We start from the raw sequence: 5,983 nt of genomic DNA on the forward strand, positions 1-5,983 counted from the left end.
AGGCCCAGATGGTTTGACGGATTCCACAGGAAGACAAATAGAGTCAACTCACGGGGACTCTTGGGGTTTGCCAAAGACTGATCCACCAACCAGAGAGTGAACGTGGACTGAACCTGAGCCCCCAGGAAATAGGAAGGAAATGTGTAGCTTTGTCTTTTTTTTTATGGGTTCCCCCGACAACGGGTGTTGGCGTACCCTGAAGATGGAGACCGATATTGGGATGAAAAGTGAGTAAATAAATAAATGAATTTTAAAGACACAGATGTCCCATCTACAGACAACATGTTTTGGGAAAGCCCATTTCTAGTTGTTCGGTACCCACATGAAGACAAAGCCTGTGGAGGGCCTATGCCCTTAAAGGCCATAATCCCTTTCATTCTGTTCTTCCATCAGAGTCCCTAAGCTCCACCCGTGGTTTGGATAGTGGGTTTCTGCTTCTGTCTGAGTCAGCACCTTAGTGGAGTCTCTCAGAGGGAAGCCATGAAATACTCCTGTCTGCAAGCATAACAGAGCGTCATTAATAGTGTCAGGGATCGGTGCTCATCCATGGGGCGGGTCTCAATCTGCACTAACCATTGGATCATTCCTCACTCTCTGCTCTATGCACGGCCCCTGCATGTCCTGTGGTCAGAATAAATTTTGGGTCTAAAGTTGGTGTCTCTATCACTCCATTTTGGTTGCTCTCTGGCTCCAGGAGATGGCTTCTTCAGGTCCATATCACTGAGGCTGTGAGTCTCGGCTAAGGAAACACCCATGATTCATGGGCATCTCTTACCCCAGCTCTCTGCCTCTTTCTGGATGTGACCTCTTCCTCCCCACCCCATCCCTCTAGGCTGCTGTGTCTGGCCTCAGTAGCAGAGGGTGTGATCACAGAGACTGGATATGCAAGGTGAGGAGATACCCGTGGGGTCCCCTCCTGCTCAGAGGAGAAAGGGCTGGGGGAAGGATTGTGAGAGGGGTGGACTGGAGGGGGGCAGTGTGCAGCATGTAAAGTGCATAAATAAACAAATAACTATGAAAATAACTAAGTCTACTTGAAGGTAAGAAGCAGGTGTGTGTGTGTGTGTGTCTGTGTGTTGGTTTATGTAACTAACTAAACTTGAAGGTAAGAATAGGTGTGTGTGTGTGTGTGTGTGTGTGTAAGTAAGTAAACTTGAAGATAAGAACAGTTGTGCGTGTGTCTGTGTGTGTCAGTGTGTGTGTTTTTCTGTGTGTATGTGAGTTTGTGTGAATATATATATATATATATATATATATATATATATATATATATATATGAAGGTAAGAAGCTGGTGGGTGTGTGTTTAATATTAAATTATCACATTTGAGAAAACAGTGGTCTATGCAGAAGACAGGACAGCTTAGGCACTATACTCACAAAAAATGGCGTTTGCGGAAGATGAAGAAATGATTCATTGATTAATAGCATTTTCTGTTCTTCTAGAGGACCTGGGGCCGATCCCCAGCTCCCGAGTGACAGCTCACAAGTGGCTGTCATTTCAGCATCACGGAATCTCACACCCTCTTCAACCTCCTGGACACTAGGCATGAATGTGCTGCACACGTGAACAAGGAGGTAAAACTCTTACATATGTACAACAAAAAGTAAAAAACAGAAGAGCAGTTCCTGGTTGACATAATTTGATTTTCGTGAATATTCATAGTGATGATCACAGTCAAATAAAGACTTTATTGATCTATAGTGCAATCAAAGCCACTAAACGTTAATGATCACATGAGTCACTTAAAATCTATTTATTTAAAAATTTGCAATAAAAATATGCAGTCATTAAATTAAAATTTTATTAATATACAAATTAATAAACTTTGTTATTCTCATAGAGAGCTGAAAATAATACTTTCCACATATTTGTTTGGCTTCCATAAATATTGCAGTTTGTGGTTAGTTTGTTGTTGATTTTTGTAGGAGTTCATTTCCAGGTATTAGCCCATAGACTCTATAAACTCATGCAGAATACACTACAGGAACGTAGGCTCTCCTGTGTTGAATCCAGGAACGTTGCCATCTGTTTTCCTTCTTGTCTGATCAATTTCCTCTACGTACATTTCACGGATAATTTTGTTCTTGGATTCCTCCAGCTTTGTCAAGCTGATAGCTGATTGCTGAAAACTGGAGAATATTTAATTTTTGAATGTCATTTTTGAAGCTATTCCCTGATGTCTGCACTCTCAAGGTTGTAGATTTTCAAATGCACGGCCAAATGAACAGCTATTCAGGGACTAAACATGCCTTATAAATACTGATGTTTTGACGTTTTGAAAGAAGAAGTCAGAAAGGAATGGTGTTTGGGGTAAGGGTCTCTGTGGGGAAAACAGGAAGGATGACAGCATTTGAGACATAAATAAATTAGTAAAATAAATAAATACAAAAAAATAAAGCAGAATTCAATCTATACAGGAAAATCAGATTTAATTGATAGGAAACAGTATGCTTTTATATCATAAAATAATTGCTGAATTTTATATACTTTAATCAATCTAATTACTAATTCTCAAAAAATCAGAAAATTAAAAAAAATATGTTACAAGTAACACAGTAGGTTGACCGAATCATAACAACAATGTTTCTAGAACTGTACACTTTCTAGCCCGTGTCCAATCCAGAAATCCAGTTGACATTTAGTTATTGCATGTCTTACGTCATTCTATTCTGTGACAACTCATTACTATTTTTATATTCTGTGACCACACCTTTGAAGATTAATAATTACTTTGCTGTAATGTCTCTGAATTTGGATTTACACAGTGGTATTTCTCTTTTAGGTTGAGATTATACGTACTTGACACAGATACCAAAACGTGTTTCTTGCTTTGCTTATCGTAGTTAAGCAGTAGGAGGACACCTGTCATCTTAACAACACCCAATTACAGAGCAATGAAGTTATTTTAAATTATTTTCCTTTCATAGTTAAAGTATTTTAATGTATTTTTCTTTTGTATTTTCTTTTAAAGTAATAGAAGTAATAGGAAAATTACTTAAAGCCTATATAAGGACTGTGTGTCTCTTCAAAACTTTAGTATTTGTTTTCAGCATCTCGGTCATTTTTTTACAACATTTTGACCTGAATGGTCCTTACTGCATGTAAGTAGACTCAGAACCATGAGTCCGAGGAGAATATAATTATTGTCTTTCTGTTTGGGTGACTCATGCCTAAAACATTACTGTAGTTTTAGTGTCATGGTAATTTTTTTAATGTCTTCCATATTTTCAGCACACTTAAATGGAATTTTATTTTTGTTTAATTATACTCATAAAGAGTCAATATTATAATTTTATGTTATTTTATTTTCTTGTTGAATAGCAACCTGAATCTAATTATCTGACACTAGCTGACTTTTATGTGTATTCTGTCACTTGTAAACCCACTTCAATTCCTGTATAATGTGTGCATTCAGGCATGTGTATGTGTGTGTGTGTGTGTGTGTGTGTGTGTGTGCGTGTGTGTGTGTGTGTGTGCATGCGTGTGTGTGTGTGCGTGCGTGTGTGCATGTGTGTTTGTGCGTGAGTGTGTGTGTGTTTGTGTGTGTGTGTGTGTGTGTGCGTGTGTGCTTATCTAAAACTATGATATTGATGTTGAGAATCACCTGGCTGAAATTCTTTTCCTCCACCCTATAGAAATCAAACAGTGGAGGAAAGACGACTCCTGTTCCAAAATCATAGGCCCTGGGTGCCCAGAACTGACGTATGGACTGACCAAATGGTACACAAAGCAGAGGCTAAAAATTCACTAACCTGAGAACTACTTAGCAGTTCCAGTCCAATGCAATGAATGTACATGTACTGAGGGATATGGAATTGTAGCATAATGAGCTGAGATCATTTAAAAGAATTTCTGGATTGGATAGGAATGGGCACAGAGAATTTTCAAGGCCCCTGAGACATTAGCATGTGGTTTAAACTCTGTCCAGATGAAAATGTTTAAGTACTGGACTGATCTACTAAAGTAATTTAGTAGCAAGCAAACTTTAGAATTGTTTGCAATTAAACATGGTGGGGAATAAAGAGAACACTCTAAAACAAAGTTATCTTTCTTAAGTTTGTTTCAAGACAGCAAGAAAGAGCAAAGTGGTTTTGTTTTCGTTCTTTCACAGACTTTGCACCTTTTTGAAAGATCACTTTGGGATCCTTAATTACCTATTTATTATCAGAACTTTCTTCTGACCCAGAGTCCTTCTCAGTGCTGCCTTGACTTCGTGGTTCCTTAAGCTATAGATGATGGGGTTCAGCATGGATGTCACTGTGGTATGGAAGATGACCAAGAATTTATCAACTCCTTGTGGGTGGTTAGATTTGGCCCTCAAGTAGTTTTGTCCCAACCCTACAAGGCAACCTATTCCCCATGAAACAATTGCCAAATGGGCGCATACCTCACGACTCATTTGAGTTGCATAGTGAAGCAGGGCCATATGGTGGCCAAAGGCCATGACTGCCAATAGGAAACACAAAAAGTGTGAAGAACAACATCTGTGGGGCACATCCCTCCTGAGAGACTCCTTAGATCTCACTTACACGGCTCTCCATATCTTGGGTGTGACAGAGCCAGTGTGACCAATTTCCAGGATACATAAGTTCCGCAGAAAGAAGTGCATGGGGGTGTGTAGAGATGGACGGGTGCAGATAGCAAAGGCCATGAGAGCAGAATGAGGGTGAACAGAGGGAGCATTCTCCAGGGACCTCACAGTTCTTGGCATTTGCAAAGCATGTGACAGACAAGCCCTTTTCCTGCCACAAAGAGCAATTGACACACTTGACACTCATCTCCAGAAACACAGAGCAGTAAGCCATTAGTAGGATTCTTGCAGATGAGAGATATTGATTTTTTAGTATTTTAGAGGCTCAGTTACATCAGAGTCAAAGTCTTTGTCTGCAGTCACAAAAATCAAAGCTTAGAAAAGATTTTTTCTCACATAATTTCATAGCTAATACTTTCTCTCTTAACACCAGGGGATTTTTCAAAGTGTGCTAAGCATTGAGCCAAGTATTACAATAGAAGGTGGAAACATGTAGTCCTGGCACTAATGAAGCTCAGGCAGAAGGTTTACCGTGGGTTTAAGTTAAGTTTCACATGCTGCATAAGCAATCATTCAAACGAAGGAAAAGAAAACCTTGAGTGTATCTCGATTTTTACCCATTCTTATCATTAACTAGTTATCAATGTTATGCAGAAAACCTGATCAATCCACTCATCTCTATGCTTTCCTGATGACACAGGTATAGTCTCTCCAACCACCCTGTGTGTGTGTTGGGCCCCGACTATCCTCTGATTGTTATTATGAATATTCAAACCCACACTATAAAGGTATCATTTCCTCAAGACTCATCATTTTTGAAGATAAAGTAAAATCAAATAATCGTTTGATAAATAAATGATTACTGGTTTTAATACATAGAATTAAATGCAAGGCACATCTCAATGTCTGCACAATAACGAGGTCGTCAGAGAAGCTTTTTAAGATTTGTAAAGTGAGTCATGAAAGTGAAGAAGGATCAACCAAACAACACCAGACCCCTTCATGCCACAACCTTCATTATGACAGCTGGTATCTGTAACTTAATAATTCCTGTCTCTTTATAGAGCATGTTTTCTTAGCAGGAGTACTACTGTGTAGGCTTTAAATGTCTGTTTTCTTAATATTGTTCATGATATTCTATCAATCAGACTATAGATTTAAATAAAGAAAAAAGAATAAAAGATGTATTGTCTGGATATGTAGTCCAGGCTAACCTGAAATTCCTAATTTCTCACCCTCAGTCTCTTGAATGTGAGTATTCTAAGAGAAAGACATGGTGCCTGGCTTGATAGAAATTCCTTCCTATCCTCTCATATCAACATCTTAGAATTCCACCAAACAACCTGTATTTCTGTACACATAGTATCTACACAGTTCACCCCTCTTTGCTCACTTTTGCATATGGCACATGCTGTGTGCTTGCTTGGTTACTTACATGGAAAACTGTTCA

The 5,983-nt window shown here is 38.9% G+C and overlaps 1 pseudogene; it reads right to left on the reverse strand.

Moving 5' to 3' along the window:
* Positions 4,153-4,780, reverse strand: Olr1815-ps (olfactory receptor pseudogene 1815; annotated as a pseudogene).

The sequence above is a fragment of the Rattus norvegicus genome, chromosome 11 (genome assembly GCF_036323735.1).
Source record: "Rattus norvegicus strain BN/NHsdMcwi chromosome 11, GRCr8, whole genome shotgun sequence".
NCBI classification, from domain to species: domain Eukaryota; kingdom Metazoa; phylum Chordata; class Mammalia; order Rodentia; family Muridae; genus Rattus; species Rattus norvegicus.